This window comes from Schistocerca nitens, chromosome 1, assembly GCF_023898315.1.
Source record: "Schistocerca nitens isolate TAMUIC-IGC-003100 chromosome 1, iqSchNite1.1, whole genome shotgun sequence".
In the NCBI taxonomy this organism is placed as follows: Eukaryota; Metazoa; Arthropoda; class Insecta; order Orthoptera; family Acrididae; genus Schistocerca; species Schistocerca nitens.
In genome coordinates, this window is record NC_064614.1 from 719,816,571 (window position 1) to 719,840,384 (window position 23,814).

Here is a 23,814-nt window from a genome sequence, read left to right on the forward strand (position 1 = left end):
CTAATATAAGGAGCGGAATGACTGGATAAAGTTTGGATGCAAATCGTTCTCGCAAAACTACATCGATTTTGTTCATAAGACTGATAGAAATCTGCAGTAGCTATCCTTGCAAATCATGCCTGTTTTTATTATTATCGTCACGACTGCCTGTTTAAAAAACAGCTGTTACCGAAAGTCCTATGTCATTTCATACTTCGTAACCTCAAATTTTAAAGCAGACAACACTTGAATTATGGCTCATTGTGGCATCTAGAAATGGTAGTGTTTTTACCTGTCAAATGAATAGATTGTGTGAAACAAAGTGTGATGATCAAATTGATAACCAAACCAGAACGTAATAGTCTGCTGTGTGATAAAAACTTTATAGTCATGTTGGTAGAGGTGAGTTATAGAGCAAAAATATCGAATGTAAGCACGCAGACGGTGACTGGTTTCGATGTAACGGAAGAAAGAGACACACAGAAAATCCAGTAGGAGTTTCTATTACAAGAACGGCTCTCACGATTTCTTTAATAAACACAGGTGTTATGTAGCTTCGCTTTGGTAAAACGGAACATGTTGTAGTGTACAAAACAACAACATCCTTTCCAATTGTTGCATGCTGTTGTGGAATATGAAATAATTGCATATTTTTCCAACATGTGAGCTAATGATTTGAAAGATTGTATTCTCTAATGGTAATTTACTGGTCTGAAATGTCTATAATACACACATGTATGATAGTTTATTTAGAGACTCTGATTTTTATGCGAAAGATCTTCTCAGGTTATGTAATTTTTTCAAGCTAGAAGAACTTGGGTAACACAGATATTTTTTTTCTGAGTTTGAATTCACTGTCATTCTGTACGTTGATTATGGTTTAGAAATAACGAGGACATTCTGAGGTGATCAGTGGTATTTGCATCAGAGTAATGGTTGGTTTCTTTCGCAATTTTACGCACGGTTGACATGTATAGGCTTCTGAAATTTGGTCATATGTAATTGGCTCCGGTGCCCTTGTTGGGTGTCGCAAAATAATGGGATCCGAATTGTATTCTGCAGTTATAAAAACTATATAGATTTTGGTCATAAACTAAAAGAAAATAGACTGCCCCTAACTTCGTGGAAGGAGGACATTGTGTTTTCGTTTTCAAAAGTGTCGGAAGTTCCATGCGGCTTTTCGCGGATGATGCTGTAGTATACAGAGAAGTTGCAGCATTATAAAACTGCAGCGAAATGCAGGAAGATCTGCAGCGGATAGGCACTTGGTGCAGGGAGCGACAACTGACCCTTACCATAGACAAATGTAATGTATTGCGAATACATAGAAAGAAGGGTCCTTTATTGTATGATTATATGATAGCGGAACAAACACTGGTAGCAGTTACTTCTGCAAAATATCTGGGAGTGTGCTTACGGAAGGATTTGAAGTGGAATGATCATATAAAATTAATTATTGGTAAGGCAGGTACCAGGTTGAGATTCATTGGGAGAATCCTTAGAAAATGTATTCCGTCAACAAAGGAGGTGACTTACAAAACACTCGTTCGACCTATACTTGAGTATTGCTCATGAGTGTAGGATCCGTACCAGGTCGGGTTGACAGAGGAGATAGCGAAGATCGAAAGAAGAGCGGCGTGTTCCGTCACAGGGTTATTTGGTAAGCGTGATAGCGTTACGGAAATGTTAGCAAACTCAAGTGGCTGACTCTGCAAGAGAGGCGCTCTGCATCGCGGTGTAGCTTGATGTCCAAGTTTCGAGAGGGTGCGTTTCTGGATAAGGTATGGAATATATTGCTTCCCCCTACTTATACCTCCTGAGGAGATCACGAATGTAAAATTAGAGAGATTCGAGCGCGCACGGAGGCTTTCCGGCAGTCGTTCTTCCCGCGAGCCATACGTAACTGGAACAGGAAAGGGAGGTAATGACAGTGGCACGTAAAGTGCCCTTCGCCACACACCGTTGGGTGGCTTGCGGAGTATAAATGTTGATGTAGATAATGTATATGCTTGATTCTAAGACATGTGTTTACTTTAAATAGAAGTGTTCTCCATCTCAGAACTAGGGTTGCTTGAGTTGGGGCATTGTGGAGGATGGGCCAGTGAGTGTGTGTGTGTGTGTGTGGTCGCACTAGGCAACTGTGTCCCTACCAGGGCACGGCCTGTCGGGTGACGCATCTTCACTTTTCTTTTATTGATCAGCTGTGTTTACATTTTTGTGGTTGTTGAAAGACCATTGACTCAAGGAAACCGCGAACTAATGTCACGCCGACTCGTCCGCTACAGCTATGGTGATAGGCCAGACAAAACCGTGAGGTGCTCAGTAATAGCAGAAAGCCATTAAAAAGCAACCATCGAGGAGAACATACGTTCAACTACTGCCTCCTCAGGAGTCTTTTGGGACAACCATTTTCCCCAGTACATATATTGCATTACAATCCGTTCACTACAAGAGCTGGTTTTCTCATGGGAGTTTCGATGTATAATTAGAACAGTGATGCATTTTTCATCAGTTGTGGTAGGGTGTATTACGTTTGATTACGTGGGCTGCAAGGTGATTGTCGAACAGGTGTCTGTAGTGAAGTCTGACATCAGACAGCTATAGAGTTCCATAAAATTTCGGGTGTGCAGCCACATAAATTCGACTTCTTCTTCTATTATTTCAGATGAAACCGGCCAGCCATCTTCAGAGTGAGCAGAGGTATGAGTCACCTCGGCTCACTGTGAAGGTACCTGGACCGTATACAGCCCCAATATTAGAAGAAGAAGTCGTATTTATGTGACTGCACACCCGAAATTTTATGGATCAGTCTTTGTGCCGCGAAATTATGAAGATGCACAACAGCTATAGATACAAGGCACTGCTGTATGCTTGCAGATGATAGACTTGTCAAACTCCTCTGTGTCCACCACCAGCATGTTGTCAGTTGAATATGTTTCCAGCCAAAAGAATAAGAAGAAGAAGATAGTACCTTACAGCCCAGGCTGTTTCCTTCCACCTTGTAGGTGAAGGGCAGAGTTTGAGTGCGTCTTACACTAGTTTCAATTCGTATTGTGAAATTTTTTCCCAACAGTATAACACCAGATACAAAACGTCGTCAATTTTTAAGCTGTATTGCGATTTTAGGTAGTTTTTGTGTAGCGCTATGCACATAGTTGTGTTATTGAGGCCGATATTTATGATTAATTACATAATTAGTCCGATCTCCACATTAATGTCCCAACTGACATAAACCAAGTACACTATTTTAATGTTCCTCTCATGCATCTGTTTGGCTTGCATGTGAGGGGGGTGCACTTGTGTTCTTCATCCAGAAGGTGCAATGTTTGAGTCCCAGAGAGGGCACTGCCTTGTTAGTTTCGCGCCATGTCGTGGATGGGGGTACTGGTGGTATTCAGCGCAGCCCTGGTACAAAGAAATTCTCTAAAAAATTCGACGTTACCAGCAAAATTTGCAATTCCCACCAACAGGCTACGTTGGGAGGGGAAGAGGGAGGGTACGGGAAGGGTTGGGACTCATGCATCGGTTGTGGAGAACACTGGACGTCATCTGGGGTGGGCATGGTTGACGAGTTATTATAGATCAATTTAATTAAATTGCATAAGAGTTTGGTATCAGTTGGATATACAAATTGGAGTTGTGCTGCCACCTTCCTCCTACTGTTATTAACAAGAGTGATATAAAGAAAAATTGAAGAGAAACCTGAGAATAGCTTGGATATCATTCTGTTTGACTTTATAAAAGGGAAAGGTAGCAGAGAGGGGGTCCTGTCGTTGCAGTGGATAATGGAAGGCAAACTGTAAAGAATATCAGTAAACGTTCATTTCACTTCGTGGCCGGGAAAAACCGTTCGACAATACAAAATGATACACGAAATTCTGGGAAAGATAGCATTTAGCAAGAAGAAAAGAGAGGAAATACGCAATCTGTACAATAGACTAGGGGATAGTAAAATTGGAAGATCAAGAACGAAGTTTTTGAAACAAAAAGGGTGTATGACCCGTACTGTTCAATCTATGCATCGAAGAAGCAACAACGGAAGGAAGTGAAGGAGTCTAAAATGAATTGATGACAGAGAGGTGGTTCAAATAAAATTCAAGGCGAAAGGTTACCAATGGTAAGATTCGCTGATGACATTACTGTCCTCACTGTGAAACTTTGATGGAGAATTGAACTGACGATGAATAGAAAATCTTCATTCTGTACGAAATATTGCATGTTTCAGCAATAACTGGTTTAGTTTCTAACTTTCGCGATCGTGTCAGCTTCAAATATCTTGCGTGCGGAAACTGGATTTCATAAAATAAATAATAGGCAGATGCTGAATAATTACAACACTTCGTAGATATCTCAGTGAGGTAGCCGTAACGGTAGGTAAGCAAACTTCGTCAAAGCCGGATCATGCAGGTAAGACTTCCAAACATTTCGTTTCAAATCGTGTTAATAAAATATATAAACTATGCTATTATCATGAAATTAGAAACTGTTAATACTAAAACTAAACTCCGTCTGAACAGGTCATGAAGGCCCAAAAGTACCGCCCAGCCGCCATGTCATCCTTCGACCACAGGCGTCACTGGATGCGGATATGGAGGGGCTCGTGGTCAGCACATCGCTCTCAAGGCCGTATGTCAGTTTACGAGACCGGAGCCGTTGCTTCTCAATCAAGTAGCTCCTCAGTTTGCCTCACAAAGACTGACAAGTGAGTGCAACCGGCTGGCTAACGGCGCACGGCAGACTTGATGGTCACCCATACAAGTGCCAGCAGAGCCCGAATAAAAAACTACTACATAATGGAAAATAAGTTTAGTGCTTATTGTTGTCCATGCGCACTTATATTGACATATTGATGTTAACCGTACAAGGAGAGGAAGGGTAAAGATGAAGTGAAAGGTAGCAAGTATGTCAGACAAAAGATGGATATTGCTTTAGAAATATAACTTAGTTACTAAACTGTTTACTTCAGACTTCATGCATTGCGATTGTATCTTTCATAGACATGAGTCGCTTCCTCGTCACAAATAACACAATTTATATTCCGAATATTACATTTGCTCCGAAATAGTTTTATTAAAACTAGGGAAAAGGAAATAATCACTGTTATTATAAATATGAAGAAGAATTATAGGATCTGATGAACGAAATGAACAGTCTAAAGAGTATAATATATGGACGGATAATAAATCTAAAAAACAAGAAATTAATGAGAAGTAGTACAAATTAAAATAGAAGCTTTAGGAAGAAGGCGAAATTCAGGAATTCTTCTATCTTGGAATCAAAATAACCCATAAGGGAGGAAGCAACGAGGGTACAAAAAGCAGAGTGGAACAGCAAGGGGGCATTTATCACCAAAAAAGTATCAAACATAAGCCTTAATTTCAGGAGTAAATTTCTGAGAATATGTGTGGGGGCCACAGCATTGTATGGTAGTGAATCATGCATTGGGCGAAAACCGGAACTGAAGAGTCATTTGTGATGCGGTTTACAGAGTAATGATGAAAATCGGGTGGAATGAGGACGTCAGGAATGAGGTGTTTCTCAGCAGAATCGGCGAGGAAACAACATTAGGAATACGCTTACTAGGAGAAGGAACTGTATTGGAAGTCATTTGTTAAGAAGTCAGGGAATGACTTCCATGGTACTGGAGGGAGCTGTAGAGGGTAATAACTGGAGATAAAGGGAGAAATTGGAAATACATTTAACAAATAATTGAAGACATAGGATGCACGAGCAACTCTGGGACGAACAGGTTGGCACAGGATCAATGTCACTTACTGTATCTGTCACGGATGTTTCACTTGCATTCCCTTCCAATGCTTTATTTTCCACCATAATTTCTCGTGTATTATCTTCGTGTTCCTTGAGCGAAATCTATGTTGGTGGTAGAAGGATAGTTTTGCAGTTAGCTTTGAATGCCCATTCTCTGAATTTTCTCACTAGTGCTCACATAAATAATGTAATCGTTCTTCCTAAGATTTCGATTTGAGTTCCCATGCATTTACGTAACTCTTGAATGTTTTTTCGAACCTACCAATAACAAATCTAGCAGCCCCCCTCTGAACTGCTTGGATGTCTTTCTTTAGGCTGACCTCGTCGGTATCCCAAATACTCTCAAGAATAGGTCGCACTAGCCCCCTATATCTGGTCCCCTCTACAGATGAACCACACTTACTTAAAATTCTCCCAACAAACCAAAGTCTACAAATCGCGATCCCTGTCACAATATCGCTTTGCCACGTTGCGCATAAATATTTAAAAGAGATGACTGTGTCAAACAGGACACTACTAAAGCTGTATTCGAACATTAAGGGTTTCTTTTCTTACTCATCAGCATTAACTTAGATTTTTTCTACATGCTATTCATTACTCTCACTAGAAATTTTGTTTCAGTCATCTTGTGTCATTCTACAGTCGCTTATTATCGACACCTTACCTTACACCGCAGATTGCTGCCCACCACGTCCGTCAAATCATTTATGTATGAACAGGGAGACAATTACTGATCCATTTAAAAATAAACGTAAATTAGTCACGAACTACGGAGTGCATACACATTACTCAACATGTAAACGTCACTACAGGTATTTGAACCTATGTTATGACATGTTTCTTATTGCTGACATGATTGGCGATGATGCGGCGCAGACGAATAACGAAATTGTGCATGACCCTCTGAAGTGCGGGAACATCGACGCTGCCCATGGCCTCCTAATTGGCTTTTTTCAGCTCAGCAATGGTTTTGAAGCTATTGTCCCACAAAAAGGAGTCGCATGTGTTCAGATCTGGAGAACATGTCGGCTAATTGAGGCCCAGGCTAGTTGCCTCTGGGTACACCAGTACCAGAATGCGGTCGACAAAGTGCTCCTCCAGGACATTAACCACTCTCCTGCTTCGATGGGATCGAGCTCCGTGTTGCATGAACCACATCTTTCTGAAGTCAGGGTCACTTTCAGTAATGGGGATGAAATTATCTTCCAAAATCGTCACGAATCCTTCAGCTGTAACCGTGCCACCAAGGAATATCGCGTCGATTTTTCTGTGATTGGAAACGGCACACCACACAGTCACTCGTTGACGTGAAGAGACTTCTCGATCGCGAAGTGCGGATTCACAGTCCTCCAAATACGAAAATTTCGCTTATTAACGGACCATCCGAATGAAAGTGGGCTTCTTCGCTAAACCAAACCATACTCGCATACTAATTCCCATCATGCCCCACGACCAACCGTGCAGTTTGAGGGTCCTAACGCAAACAGTTCAGACGTTATGACGATTTTATTTCATATAGTTCAATACTTGTCACCCTGTAGAAAATTACGGGTGTCTCATACTCTCCAGGGCACTCCTAACGCTACTAATGTCTCAGATAAATACTCGCCATCGAGGACAACGAACTGTGCTCTATTACGTAAGACATCTTCGAGCCATTTCCATATCTGGAAACCTATTCCGTCTGGCTCTTACCTTCATTAACAGTCTTCAGTGGGGTACCGCGTCATACGCGTTCCAGAAATCTAGAAATGTGGAATGTGCTTGCTCCCTTTCACCACAATCCGCAGTATATCATGTCAGAAAATGGAAATCTCTATTTCACAAGGATGAATCGTGGTGATAAGCATTCCATTGTTATTACCCCAGTCTAAAGTTTTGGATCGACCTTCGAAGTTTGGAAGAGACCTTCGGTGTCATGGTTTTCTTACGAGCTATTCTCACGAAATTTCATTCGGATACTGAAATTGTATATATTGTTTGAACTTTTTCTTAGTTGCATAGATCACGTATTGCCCCCCTGTCTCATCCACAGCCACTATTCTCTTCAGAATTTTCTGCCTATTTTCATGGTAAAGTTGAAGGACTATCGAAGCCGAACCCATTCTTTCAGTTTTGTGAACGTAGAGTAGACATTTTGGTACACACTGTCCACCAAATCTATTACAACCTGTCTGCTCCAATGCTCAAGACAGTTCTTCCTTAATATCAGGGGCTAATCTTGAGAAAGTTTGGAAACTGTGGAAAGACGGCTCACGTGCACTATTCTGTTAACTTTTTCTCAGTCACATCATAACGTCCTCCTCGATCGCTTCCATCATGCACATACGTGCGCCAGCTTTGGATTTTCTGCTCCCCTCCCGCACAGCACCATCACAGACACGATTCAGTCGATGAAGAATCTCGGCAGCGTCGATTCATTCTGCCTGAAGGAATTTAATGAGAGAACGTTAATCCCAATTAGCAAAAACGACGTCGATCTCAATCCTTTGTTGCTTATACGCTAACGAAGGGAACAGAGAGTTTTCTGATGGGAAGTGACCTTCAAAGTCTTCTTTTCCAACCATGCAAATGCTGTTAACCTACAGGAATTCTTAATTTTTTGTGGACAATCGGATGTGACATACACTGAAGAAGAAAAAAAAGGAAACCGCCTACTGCCTTCTTTAAGTTTTTGCAGAGGGAGAAGAGATGATTCTCCGAAGTCATCTTGCTTTCCTGGGCAACAAGCGAACAGACACAATCTCGAAGATCTTTATCTAAATCGCCTGTGCCTGGGAGCTTGTTAGTCTTAGCTATGAAGAGTAATAAGGATTCTGTCTCCAAACGTTTCCCACACACCGGATTTTTCTTATACTAACGCAGTGGCCTATCTGCATTATTGGTGAACACGAAAACAGGTGAATTTTTATTACATATTGCTCTGCACACAATGCCCGGCTTATGACTCAACTGTGTAGACATGTTCCTTCATACCATTGCACCAGCCCAGGCTCCTGCTGGCACTGCAGCAGGTAGGGCGGCATTGTCCTGTTGGAGTCATGTCTCAACGAGGGGCTGCCCTGTCTGCCCTGTACAGCTGTGGGAGTGTTTCGCAAGATTTACTAAGGGATGGGTTCGCCGCCAATTGCTTTCACCTCCCAACAAACAGTTTCTAGGAGCTAATAACCTTAAAAATACCTCTTGCTTTTAGCGCACTACCAAGATTCATCAATGTCTGCCCAGGCCGTTAAGTTTCCATAGTCTCACTCAAGGTGCGTCAGGTTGTAATAAAATCTTTAATAATTTTACATATGTGACAGATAGGTGAGAGAGTAACTTGTCCTCTCCCAAAACTTACTATGTTGATGGCCATTCATTGAAAACTATCAAAAACAGGAAATTTATAACCATTTTAAGAGAAATGGACTTGGCCTGATCATCTGGTTAAGGCACACAGCAAAGATACAGTCATGTGACATTGTTAAACTGGCAGACGCTGCTGGGTTGCTCAGTCATTTAATCGAAAAGGTTTTCCTTCGTCCTTACAGAGTGAACCTTTTGTACGTCATGTTTGACAATATTGGCTTTAATGTAACTGCTGAGTGTAAGGGACTGTAAGTGGGTAGTGTATAAAGGGTGATAGTTTAAACGGTTCATAGCACTTAGTCTACTGATGTCGGGTAGCATAGACCACACCCTTTGAGTGCAATCTGACATTAGTTAATACTCCCGCCCTCCCTCCGTCCCCCCTGGCCATCTGCACTATCCTCTCTGCAATACATTATCACCAACTTTATCACTTATCAAAACTGTAGAGTGAAAGACTTTGGTGTAACACGTGTATTTTTATAATGATGAAAGAAGAACTGTAATAGGCTTGTGTTTGTGTGTGTGTGTGTGTGTGTGTGTGTTTGTGTGTGTGTGTGTGTGTGTGTGTGTGTGAGAGAGAGAGAGAGAGAGAGAGAGAGTGTGTCAGTATGTGAGTATGTGTGTATTACAATGAATTAGAATGAATGATGAAGTAATTCGTGGCTCCTCGCAGGTGTTGTGAGTAAAACCTCTTCTCAGATAAGAAAGCTAACTTTGCACAGTGAGGGAACATTTGTAACAAAGCATGTCTCCGTTCCATTACTCCTTTACATTGCGGCACTTTCTTGACCTGAACAGTATAACCCTATTTGAAACCAATCAATTTGAAATGTGTGCAGTATACATTCTTAAATCACTTGATTACTGCACTCCTTACTGCTAAACTGGCAGAAATTGGAGAACCACACGCACTAATAGTAACAATAATAATAATACTGTGTACAACATTATAGTAGCCCTTATGTACACTATGTGATCAAAAGTGTCCGGAACCGCCCAAAAATATACGTTTTCCATATTAGGTGCATTGTACTGCCACCTACTGCCAGGTACTCCATATCAGCGACCTCAGTAGTCGTCAGACATCGTAATAGAGCAGAATGGGATGCTCTGTGGAACTCACGTACTTCGAACGTGGTCAGGTGATTGGGTGTCTCGTCTGTACGCGAGATTTCCACACTGTTAAACATCCCTAGGTCCACTGTTTCAGATGTGATAGTGGAGTGGAAACGTAAAGGGACACGTACAGCAGAAAAGCGTACAGACCGACCTCGTCTGTTGACTGACAGAGATCGCCGACAGTTGGAGATGGTCTTAATGTGTAACAGGGAGACATCTATACTGACCATCACACAGGAAATCCAAACTACATTAGGATCCACTGTAAGTACAATGACAGTTACGCGGGAGGTGAGAAAACTTGGATTTCATGGTCGAGCGGGTGCTCATAAGCCACACTTCAAGCCGGTAAATGCCAAACAAAGCCTCGTTTGGTGTAAGGCGCGTAACCTTGGACGACTGAACAGTGTAAAAACGTTGTGTGGAGTGACAAATCACGGTACACAATATTTCGATCCGATGTCAGGGTGTGGATATGTCGAATGTCCGGTGAACGTGACAACAGTAAAATTCTGAGGCAGTGGTGTTATAGTGTCGTCGTTTGTTTCATGGAGGGGCTTGCACCCCTTGTTGTTTTGCGCGACACTGTCACAGCATAGGCCTACATTGATGTTTTAAGCATTTCTTGCTTCCCACTGTTGAAGAGCAATTCGAGCATGGCATCTTTCAACATGATCGAACATCTGTTCATAGTGCATTGCCTGTGGTGGAGTGGTTATATGGCAATAACATCCCTGTAATGGAGTGACCTGAAACCTGCAGAACACCTTTGGGGTGTTTTGGAACGCCGACTTCACGCCAGGTCTCGTCGACCGACATCGATACCTCTCCTCTGTGCTGCAACCGTGAAGAATGGGTTGCCGTTCCCCAAGAAACCTTCCAGCACGTGACTGAGAGCGGAAGCTGTCAACAAGGCTAAGGGTAGGCCAACACCATATTAAATTGTCGCGTTCCCGATGGAGGGCGCCAGGAACTTGTAAGTCATTTTCAGCCAGCTGTCCGGATACTTTCGATAACGTAGTGTCGTTAAAGCTGGGTCGAGCTGTCAATTAATTCATTTATCTGTATAGAAGCGGATAATAAGAAAATTTCTGGACTATGGCAGTCACTCTCTACAACTTGGAGAAGACATTCTCTTGAGATATTTAGCATTTGTTACGTATACGTCTCACTTCTGCATCAGCGATATACGGGACAAAGCGCAACATATTTATATAGTGGGTGGACTATCTAAGGAACCTGTAACCTCCGCCGCATTAACGGAATATTGAGTATAAGTAAAATAAGTAAGTAATATTGAGAATAAGTAATTATTGATAACTTATACAATCAGTAATAGATCTTCTGAAAATTGTGGTAATAGCAATGATCATCTGATAATAATTTGGTTTCCTGACTGAACCGGAATGGAATCGTTCGGTTTTCACCCCTCACCAAATTTCAGTTTACCCCGCAGGCGGTAATTACCCTCTGGCTGGTAACCACCGAACTAGACAGCCACGGGTCTCGATGTGCCCAGCAGACAGAAGGATCTTCTTCGACACTCCGTTCATGTGTCATCATTCCACGACGCAGAGCGTAGGATACATACTCATAAAATCTAATGAGGAGGTATTTTACTATAGCATCGCTCCCCTACAACGTCGGCTTAAGACTGCCGATGAATATTTCTTCCACTGCTAATGTTCGAATCGGCTACCATAGAGTTAAAAGACAGCCAAAAGTCGTGTGTAAGCGATCTCGGCCGTGGTGAATTTGCGTCTTGGAACTCCTTCCGCCAGAAACCACACAGGAACGAAGGGGAGCTGCAGCACATAAAACAAACTTTGCTAGAAGGGAAATGATTTCGTAGAGTTTTGCGTGCCCGCCGTGAAAGAAACCTCTTCCAAGTTTCGAGTAACGACTTATCGACTTGCACGCAGCATGTCGTAAGTCAGAGCAACTGTTTCCACTTTACCTGCGCGCAAGTCTTGCGGGATTCTCGTCTCCTGCTCTTTGGGTGCATGAATTACTTCGTGAAAGTTCATCTCGCTTTCTCTTAGAGGGTCGAAAACTTTCGTTACTCTTTACATACAGAGCACTATCCAGTGGAATATGAGTCTGTTTAGGCAATGACTTGTCTAAGGAGACAATGGAAGTTCGTCACTTCGTATGATGTCAGGCCTGGAGGTCTAGTGATAATGCATGCGTCGGGAAATTGCCAAGTCGCATTCCCTTCAGGCTAAATAGTTTTCAGTTTTTCTTTTAACTTAGCCTTCACCTTCATCGATTTGAGGAGTCCCCACAAATGGCACGGTGTTCGAATTCCACACTGAACTGTAGGCCTGTTTTCCGCAGACGGAGACACGGAAGTCACTGAAGTGGCATCCGGCTGAAAGATTTGCACCAGGTTACTGAATCACACGAAATTATTACAGCTTCATACTACGACCAACCTAAATCTGAGTACGAAGTATGTTATTTCTCCATTTAAAACAATACGTATAATTATTCTCCTACACATATTTCGCATACATGGTGGTCTCATTTAAGCTACTGAGCTGTTTATCACTTGATAGGACAGGAGCGGTATTCAGGACCTAGGCGGGCAAACTGGTCCAGGTTTTGCGTGGTTTTCAAGGCCGCATCAGGCTAATGCCACTCCAAAAATTAAGTTAGATTTAAAATACCTGCATCTTTCGTGGTCATTTGGCGACGTATTGCCTGTTGGCTTTTGTCTCGGGATCGTCGGTCGGCCTTTGTTTATTGGTTCTCCTGATGCTTCACGAGCCTAGAGATAAACTGGTCCTTGGTTCCTGTAACGCAGCAAAACATCGTGGCAGGTAGCAAGGAAAAAACCAAAGGGGTGATGATCTAGGAAAGCCATGAGACGCTGGAGCGACTATTACGCATAATGTATAATCCAGCCCCGAGTTCGACCTCAGTCCACCGTAAGTAATCGGAGATCCATCAGTTCCAGCCGCTAGAGCCGGCAAACCATCAGGAAAATCATGAAGCATACTACTACACGGAGGTCAATGTGACCCCATAGTCACATTGCAAATACACTCGGTGTCCCACCTCATATATTTCCGAAACTACACAAAATGTGAAAAACAAAATTGGTCGGAGTTACACCTGTGTCAGCAGCTCACGCAATGGATAGGAAAGCACGGTCCATAATTTTAAAGAAACATTTTCAACAGAAAGTTACATTTTCGTAAATGGCACATGCAATTTTTTTTCCTACAGATATGAAACCCAGAGGTAGAAATACTGATGGCAGACTTGTTTCCATTGTTATAAACCTCATACTTTCAAGGATGGCAATGGCTTCATAGTTCCTGCAGTACAATGGAAGTAACCCGCACTAAGGTTTTACAGCGTTGCGGCCGAAACTGTGTCAACGTTCCATTATTTAAAGTATACATATTGCAGGTTTCGAATTGTGAAACCATCTAGAATCACTAATTGTACCTCCGGTTTCGATTTCCGTAGGGAAAATAATACGTGTGCTGCTTAAGAAAAGTATCTTGTTATCTGGAAAGTTACGTTTGTTTACTTTTAGGGATTGAGCATTTGTGCCGATTGTGTGAGCCTCTGACATACATACATTATTGTGGAAATATATGAGGTGGCAAAATAGGGTGGGGCACCCTGTGTATCTCTTTTCTTTTCACAATTACTACTTACAAAATATATTACTTTCTCCATCTGCGTCAACTGTAACCAATAATGATATGTTAGTTTTTTTGTTAACACAATAACCGAATCATGGCTTTTGTACAGAGTGCCACCGGGAACAAATTTATTTCCATTACTTGAATGTAACACTTAATAAAACAGAATGATGACTCTGATGCTGAACAGTAGTAAAGAATATTTTGTGTTACTTCATTAAAATACAGTAAATTACCACATGTCTTTATGATCCCAGTAGTACTCAGTGAAGATAGTATCTTAATAGTATGAGGATTACTGAATTTAAATTCGTTTCGATATTAAAATTTAAATTATAGACTAGTTTGATTCTCGCCTACTTACTTCCACTTCAATTTCCCCTCTGTGGGCTAAGTTTGTGGCTAAATATATTGTGTACGAAAAAGATAAAGTCCATGTTCACATTCGTGTCTGCCACATATATTCACTTTAATTGACATACTCATCACATTAAAAAAACCGTTTACAATTAAATAATTCGACGTTAATAACTCTTCACTTGTTAGTAATCATTGATCCATCCATTTAAGTGCTTTTGATACACACATCCTAAATATTTTTGATGACTATGACAGTTATATGTGAAACCTCTTCGAATTCACTTTTATGTGTTGTTAATCTGCAACAGTTTCGTTTTGTCGAATGTTAGCATGGCGTAAAAGATGGGCGTAATGTTACGCGTTTACCCTATTTCGAAAAGACTGTGAAATTTTCTATTTACACAGCTTTAGCCGATATTATGGTATTAAATTGTTCTTAATTATTTACGTGGCATACCTTCTTTGTGTGTTTTCCAATGATCAAGTTCTGCTGACCGAGCAAGGTGCGCAGTTTTAACCACACTGGACTCGCATACGGGAGGACCATGATTCAAGTCTCCGCCCGGCCAGCCACATTAGTTTCCACAAAACCGCACAACGCAAAAACCGTGATGGTTTCTTTGAATTGAACATTGCCGATTTTCTTCATCGTCCATTCGTAATCCGATCTTGTGCTCCATCTCTATGGCCGCGCTGTTCACCTGACTAAATATAAGATTCGTATACCTCCACTGATGACTGCCAATTCAAGTGCAGCATCTTACCAACACTAACGGAAGAAAAATGGCCAAAACCAAGAAGGAGTAGTGCGATATAAACGAATGTTGGCTGGAATATTTCTGCATTTGATGATGTCTATCCAGATTTCGCACCAGTGGCATAAGAGTAGTGCATTTTGAGGACTCATATTGAGGTGTATTGAATTGATGGTAGTCAACAATGCTTTAAAGGCTACAAAGACGTCCATATCAACATCTCACAGAGACTGAAGAGGAAGTGTAACGGGGCTACGAGAAACGTTTCTTCTACGACACGACGGAAAGTCTTGGCAAGGAAGTAGCAACTCTGCATTATTGCTGAGACTGGATACGATAACAAGGAGACCGGGCTCCGAACGGACACGGGGCATTACCCAGGGGAAGACTATCGTGTTCAATGTATGGCGCTAACAGCAGTTGGCAACAAACCATACGACGAGCTGTTACAAGTATGTTACTTCAAGTGCAGCTCAGTGCCAGATGCCATGTTGCGTGCATTCTCCAAATCACCGCCATTTACACCTGCAATGGTGTGGACGTCTGCTGCGTTTTCTGATGAAAGATGGTTCCGCCTCTCTGTCAGTCATGTCTTTGTTTTGATTAAGAGGAGGCCTGTTGAGGAGCTGCAGCCAACATGTATGTGTGCTTCACACATTAGTGCTACACCTAGAATTGTGGTCTGGGGTGCGATTTCATATGACAGCAAGAGAACTCTCGTGGTTATCCCATACCCTCTGGCTGAAAATTTGTACGTCGGTCTGGTGATTCGACCGGTTGTGCTGCTTTTCATGAACAACAATCCATAGGGTGCTCTCCAACAGCATCACGCTCGCCCACATGCAGCTGTTATAACCCAACACGCTGTACAGAGGGACGAAATGTTGCCTTGCCCTAGCCGATCACCAGATCTGTTTCCAGTCGAACACGTATGGGACATCATCAGACAACAAGTCCAGCGTCATCCACAATCAGCATTAACCGTCCATGTATTGATCAACCAAGTGCCACAGGCATGAAACTCCATTCCACAAAGTGACATCCGGCACCTGTACAACACAATGCATGAACGTATGATTATTGGGTTCAACATTCTGGTTGTTGCATCAGTTATCAACGCACCAGCGTTTCACAAAGAGTGGTTCAAATGGCTCTGAGCACTATGGCACTTAACTTCTGAGGTCTTCAGTCCCCTAGAACTTAGAACTACTTAAACCTAACTAACCTAAGGACATCACACACATCCATGCCGGAGGCACGATTCGAACCTGCGACCGTAGCAGTCGCGCGGTTCCAGACTGTAGTGCCTAGAACCGCTTGGCCACCCCGACCGGCAGAATTTCTCATTTAAAATGTCTTATCTAATGCCTACATAACTTGTCGTCTTGCAATGTAACTCCTTTAAATATGTTAGGGGAATGTATTCTCTAAATTACATTACTCTAAATTAATTATATCTCGGTGTTGCGATTTTTTGCCGTCAGTGTATGTTATTTAGAAGGGACATCAGTGTACCCAATCTGGGTTGTTTTCTGGTTTTATGGCTGCTTCTGCGCTATGTTTCTGATGCAGAAAAGATTGTTTTAGAGGAGACAGGCTAAGAGCAATGTTCATTTATGCTGGTGAACCTAGCTCCACATAAACAACCTTTCTTTTAACAACGTCTTTGGCACGTTCAACTTTCTGTCGTTTCCGAAAATGAAACAAGAAAATTCATCATCTATATTTACGAATCAGATAGACGTTACATATCAGTGTCTCTAATATTCACTATTTGCCAGGTACAAATTTCGAAAACGTATGGATGGTCGTCAGAAGGACTTTTTCACAGAATACGAAAGTCAGCACAGCCATTATTGACGTTAAAAGCGAATTCGTCAACATTAAGAGTGTTTAAGGAGTTCCATTATTACAGAGTAGATGGCGGATAGGCCGAAAGAGCACACTGAGGGACTCTAGAAAAAATTGGAACTGCCGCGTGATACACAGAGAAAAGAGAGTCGATTTGGAAATGAGTATTAGGGATTTGAGGGCAAGTATTAGAGTCAGGCTACAGCAGAGCTTTAATGGACTTGCGATCAAAGAAGCTGGAATTCGCAGAAAACATTCTTTCTGAATTTGGAAAACAACTGCACAAGATGGCAACCTACCGATTGTCCTAGTTTATTGTTAGATTCAATGCCTCTGGAGGCATACCACTACACTTTTCGAAAGGTATTAAGTATAGAATGTGAGTGACAGCCAGAATACATAACAACTGGGGCTATTACACAATCGCCATAAGAGCTCATGAATCAAAGTTGATGATCAAAGTAGTATACAGAAGAAAGGAAGATAGATTTCAGGATCAGTAAGGTGATGATCTGTTTGTCATTACAGAAATTAAAGGATGCAGAGAGGCAGTTTCCACGTTGTGCTTGACAATGGACACCCTTAAGAAAATTCAAGGCACGTTCATAAGACTTATAAGCTTAAAAATGTGTACACCACCGTAAAATGTTGCAAAATGTTCGAAATTCGTGTGAAAAAAAAAGTGGGACCTAATGGAAAATATGGGTAATATATAATATATACAAAAAACAAGAAGAATAAATAGGAATGGAAGATCAAGTACGAAGTGGTGGAATATAAAATTATAGAACGGGGATGTGGTCTTTCTTTCCTACCGTTCAGTCTGTTCGGGAAAATCAGATAATGCAGTTAAGACTGGCAAGTAATTCTTAATGAAGAAGTAGTTGTATTGAAGTTCATAGATATATCCATATATATCAACAGAAGTAAACGAACAGTAATGATCAGTAACGATACTTCAAATATCGCAGTCCTTATTTTGTATCTAGAAGTATGTTCTTTAAACAACATAAATAATGTTAGTTCTTCTTGCAGAATATTTTCTTTACGCATATGTTGTAAGAGTAATTCATTTGTCAGCTTTTAGAAATAAACTGGATAAATGAAACAGAGTAATTGCAACAGTTGCTACAGGGTTTAAGATTTTTCCTAAAATCAGAATTTCATCTGAATTAAAGAGAATGAACAAATGATATTTATGTCAATGATACAAGCGAGTCACTCAAATATTTTGTAGGTGAATGTGATCTGGATGTGAGATGCAGAACAGATCATTTCGTTCTCTTACTCTTATTTATAATAACAATAAAATAAAAAAAACACACACACACACAAACAAACACACACACACTCACACACACACACACACACACACACACACACACACACACACACACACACACACACACACACACATGTAATTACACCAAATAACGAATTGTCTCTTGCATTATCATTTGCGGTTTCAATATAGCCAGAATTTCAAGTCTTTTTTCTTTGTAAGTTAATATTGTTTTCCCGCTTGTCATATTCGCCAAATCGTAACTGAATTGGTCGATGGAGAAAGGAACTATGTCAATTTTTCTTACTTTTCAGGAGAAATAAAAAACTCTCATATTGTTAAACTAGTTGTCCGACTACATTGAAACATTCGACATTTGTTGCAAGCTAATCAAATATACAGTGAATGAAAAGAATTTTTATGTATTCTAAAAAGTATCTTCTGACAAAAAAATAGAAAATTTTTAACATACTTCCTTTCTTCAGTCAAGAAGGCAATTTAGCACTTTTGGTGAGTAAAACACATTAAAAATTACACTCTTCTGGTGTGAATCTCAAATCTATTTATTTTCTAAGGGAAAATTGTCTTCAGCTGAACATGAAAACTACTAAAGCATAGAATCTAAAGTTCTGGATAGTTCATAATTTATCATATTGAGTTATCACTTGTAGTCTACCATTTCAATATCTCCTCATAAAAAATTTCAGCCTCTCCTACATGGATGTACTTAAGCAGTTACTGAATACCTTCAGTTCTTTTTTTTACTGATTCTAACTTTTTTCCATTCACAAAGGCTTTCAAACCCAATTTTAAACGAAGCAAGTTTGGTTTTTGCCATATTAAGGGAATGACTGACACAACTGTTTACGAATGGGTAGGTAGTAACGAGTCCTGGTATCGTTACTTCATAACTAAATTCTTTGAATATTGCCACAGGAAAATTTTGTTTTTCCTGACGAGGCGTCTTGTGATGTGCCATTTCCCTATAGTGTATTTCTTTTTTTTGTGTGTGTTAAGACAAGGCCACCACATGTCAGAGTCCATTATCTCTTCACTTTCCACAATAACGAGTGTAACTTCAGAAACAGCGCTTGCTATGATTTGCACATTCTCTTTAGAGCGTAAACTCGGTAACTTTTCCGTATTTGTCTCTTCAGTATTCCAAATACACAGTTACAAGGCAGAAACGAGTGACCTCTTACGGGAAATCTGTGAGTGATATTTTAAAACTTTTCAGTGTCTGTCAATGCAAGACACATCCTTACAACGGTATTATATTTATTTTGACCAGGTGCTCCATCCAAGATCACATGTACTTCCATAACATTCTTCGATACATGGTCTTCAGTGTAGTGGTGCAGGTACGAACAGATCTCATTCGCTCCGTTTTTCGCTTGACCTTCAGGATACAAGCAAACCGTGGAACGCCTGAAATTTATATCATAAATGCAGAAACAATTAACCCATAGTTGACGTAACTAGATTGTTTCCTGCACTGGGATGTTTGGCAGAGGCAAGTTTTCCATGAAGTCGAAAGTTAGTCCCACAACGTCATCCCTACCCATACATTCTTGCTCAGTAATTGTAAAGAATTTATAAAATGTCCTGCTACGCTGCTTGTGAATATCCAACTCAAGTTGTGCAGCTCTTTTACTACTGTTAGAGATATATCGACTTTTAACTCACCCTCAAGTTCCTCACATTTGCCACATACATCAATTTGGGGGATGATCGAAAAGAAAATTAAAAATTTTCACTAAAATGTTTCCCGTAGAAGTTGTATTTCACATTTACTTATGGATACTTCGTATGGAACACTTTATCCATAGTTTTCAGATACAAGCATGCATCTAGGTATTTCATCTCTTTCCCTGCTTAGTGATTTTCTTTGAGTGGGAAAGATGTGATGTGGGTACGTATCAAATTTTCCTAAATTGATGTGCTCCACGCATGTTCTTTGGAAATTTATCTCTAACTGTTAAGTGGCAAGTACGAAAAACACGTTTCTGTGAAACAGCATGAGGACTAAAAAAATCACGTATGAAGACACGAACTCTTCTGGCACCGACAATGGTATAGCAAACAAAGGAATGCTGTTTCTTGATGCTATAGATACCTTTGACGAATTATTTTGGCCTTCTTTTCGTAATGTCACATGCCATTAACCATTGTAGATAAATATCCTGACCATTGGTTTGCCATGTTTAAAAAGTTTGAAAGTATCTCTGTGCGATCGTCGTCACTAAAAAGTTGAAAACATTCTATTCGACATCTGCAATTTATTTAGTAATCGCAAAGTATATGGCACATGTTATGGAATTTATATTCCACTGAACTTGTCGAATGGGGAAATGTCAATACTGATACCTTACCAGCACCCATAAATTTTCCAGGAACTGTTTTTCCACTGTAGTCATTATATGGAAGCAGTGAATTCCAGCCTCCTTGATTCTTATCTTCTTGTTCTCACTTTCATTTCGCTTCCGTTTGGGAGACATTTCGAAAGATGTGATTCAATAACTTACAACAATAAATAACAATAACAATGACACATCACGAAGTTGATGTCAAATTAGTGTTTTGCTACGCTTTCTGCGGCTACGCGCTACAAGTCAATGCCATCAAGTTTGAAGGTGGCGTAGTACAAGCTCACCGCCAGTACAGTCTGTTGGCGGAGATACAGACTAAGTTCCTGACTTTTTCCTTTCTATTGAGCACTTAACGAATCGACCTCGTGTTATTCCCACAGGAAGAAGGCAAACACAGCTCGTTCCATGACAGTAAAGTGCGTCTTGGTTTGTTACATTTGCTTAAAAAAGTGAAAATCGACGAAAAGTGACTTAGTTCCTTTCTCCACCGACCGATTCAATTAAATTACTGGGTAATGTGTACTCTTCACCCTCATTTTCTTTTTTTTTCAACCTGTCTCGATATTCGCACTCAGATATTTGTCCACTGACTGTCCATATTTCGTTCCTAGATGAGGTCTAAGTCTCCATTGTTGCAATGACAAGTAGTCGAAGTTGGAGCAAGACCGCTAGAAGGAGCTATTAAAAAGTGAAGCACTAGCTTCGTTTAGATGAATCACCACATACTATTCCTCTGGCCAATTGGTGATCACGCCCGTCCTACAAGTTCTCCCGAACAGCGACACACGACTCTGAAGTGTACCCGCTTCGCTAGCGTTTCGTTGTCGTAACGTACCGTTAGCTCTTGATCCCTGGTTCCATTACGTCTTCGTTCCCTCTCTCTGGAGTTCTCGTTGTACTTTGTTTATCCGTAATACCGTCTCCACCTGTCCGATCGTCGTCGTTGTCTTTTCTGTTCTCACTGGGCGATCCGCTTTCGACGGCTGCAGGAAGATTGGTCTCTTCAGTCATTCCCGACAACCTGCCGAATTTCGGTGAGAAAAATATAATTAAAACTTAAACTCGTGAAATCTTCTCGGGTGATCAGCCGAGTAAAGGCGTCGTCTTCTCGCAACGTTTCGAAGGGTTTCGTACCCATCATCTTCAAGCTTGAAGATGATGGGTACGAAACCCTTCGAAACGTTGCGAGAAGAAGACGCCTTTACTCGGCTGATCACCCGAGAAGATTTCACGAATGGAATACGCCGAGAAAGTCTCAAATCACATAAAACTTAAACTGCTTCACATTCAAATTTTCTCTCTTTTGGCAAAATAACATTGTGATAACACATAGTCAAAAGCAAAAGAAAAAAAAGAGAGAAACTAGATTTGACAAGAGGTCGAGAGCCCAATAGCTATGTGATTACGTAGGTTTAAAAAAATTATTAAAAAGTGGGCGAAGACCCTTTTTCGTTTTCCTATTTATCATTGAGATCAATAAATGACTGACAAGTATATATCGCCTGTTTTAATAGCATTCTCAAGTAGCATCATTTTACAAACGAGATGAACTACTGATGTGCGAACTCACGGACTATACGTCGAACTTTAACTGAAATGTGGTCTTCCGCTGCGTGCCGCGTCCGTGACTCAAAGCGCCACTGAATGACCGAGACGGAGAACTTCCGCCGAGCTTTAACGCCTGCCTGACAATCGGATAGCAGACGCCACCGACAAAGCGCGGGAAGCCGAGAAATGGCTGCCACAGCTTCCCGACGGTGCGGCTTCAATGGCGCCGCTTCCTGCAGCCTCCATTCCGCTGTGCTGCGGAAATCGACTGAGAAACTGCCTGAGCGCAACCGTCGGTGTTGCGAAATTTCCGCTGCCAGCATCCGCTGTACGACTGCAGCCCAAACTCGGTCCTTCGAAACAGCTTCTCGTGGCGTGCGGCAAAGACTGTGGCGCAAGTACCCGGGACGTCTAATATGTCCGTAAGGTCCAGTGTATTAGATGCCATACTGATGGTGTCTTTCAGGAGGAACAGTCACTATTTTGCGGGGTTGGTAGTATGAACTAAATCGAAAAAAACACACCACCTAAGGGGCGTTCGATGTCTTTTATCTATCGTAAAAAGACGTGTCTGCTTGAAATTTTCATTGCACGTGTTCGTATTCCATTCGCTGTCGTCTCTTATAGCTGTGCTTGTGTTTCTTAACCCTGTGAGCACCATTGGTTTCTAATTGAACCAACCATTTTAGTAACTTTATGAAGTCCCATTGGCTTTGGAGTGAAACCACAGATGCTCTTGCAAGACAGAGACGTCAAGTGGTACATTGAAGTACTTTTACGAATGTAGCGCATTACAGCGGTCACTTGCAGTGTTCAAAGCAACAGTCGGCGCGGATGCGTAGCTACGTGATTGTAGGAGATTGGAAGGAATTTTAACGGTGCCCATATTGAGTGCATCCAAAAGTCTTGTGACGTAAATTAGAGTTTGTACTACTGCATTCATTAGTGATTTCGAAACGAAACCAATGAGGCGGCATGTAGTTTTGACTGTCGCGCGGGATTAGCCGAGCGTTCTTGGGCGCTGCAGTCATGGACTGTGCGGCTGGTCCTGGCGCAGGTTCGAGTCCTCACTCGGGCATGGGTGAGTGTTTTTGTCCTTAGGACGGTTTAGGTTAAGTAGTGTGGAGGCTTAGGGACTGATGACCTTAGCAGTTAAGTCTCATAAGAATTCGCACACATTTGAACATATTTTTTATACACAATTTATTAAATATTAGATCCAATTTTGATTCCGATTAGAGACCATCATTTGTCTTGGGCATTATGAGTACATGGAAGTTATGTATTGGAGAAATGTGAATTTACGTTAAAACTTATTACATAAAATGATGGGTGGTTGAAATCTGGACAGTCTGGAACCGCGCGACTGCTACGGTTGCAGGTTCAAATCCTGCCTCGGTCATGGATGTGTGTGATGTCCTTAGGTTAGTCAGGTTTAAGTGGTTCTAAGTTCTAGGGGACTGATGACCTTAGAAGTTAAGTCTCATAGTGCTCAGAGCCATTTGAACCATGTTTTTGAAATCTCGATGTTTTATTGGTTCCAAAGTGCAGCAGTCCCCTTATGATAGCTGACTGGTTATCTCTTGTATTCGTTTCTAACTATGATAATAAAGGCGAATTTTGTGGAAAACTGTAAAATTATATTCCAAGCAGAATTCACCTCCTTAAAACAATTGAGTGTTTACTTTCTGCCATTTCTTCTTGTATTCGTCGCTTATTATGATAATGAAGCTTACTTTTGTGGAAAACTTTAAAGGTATATATTTCTTCAT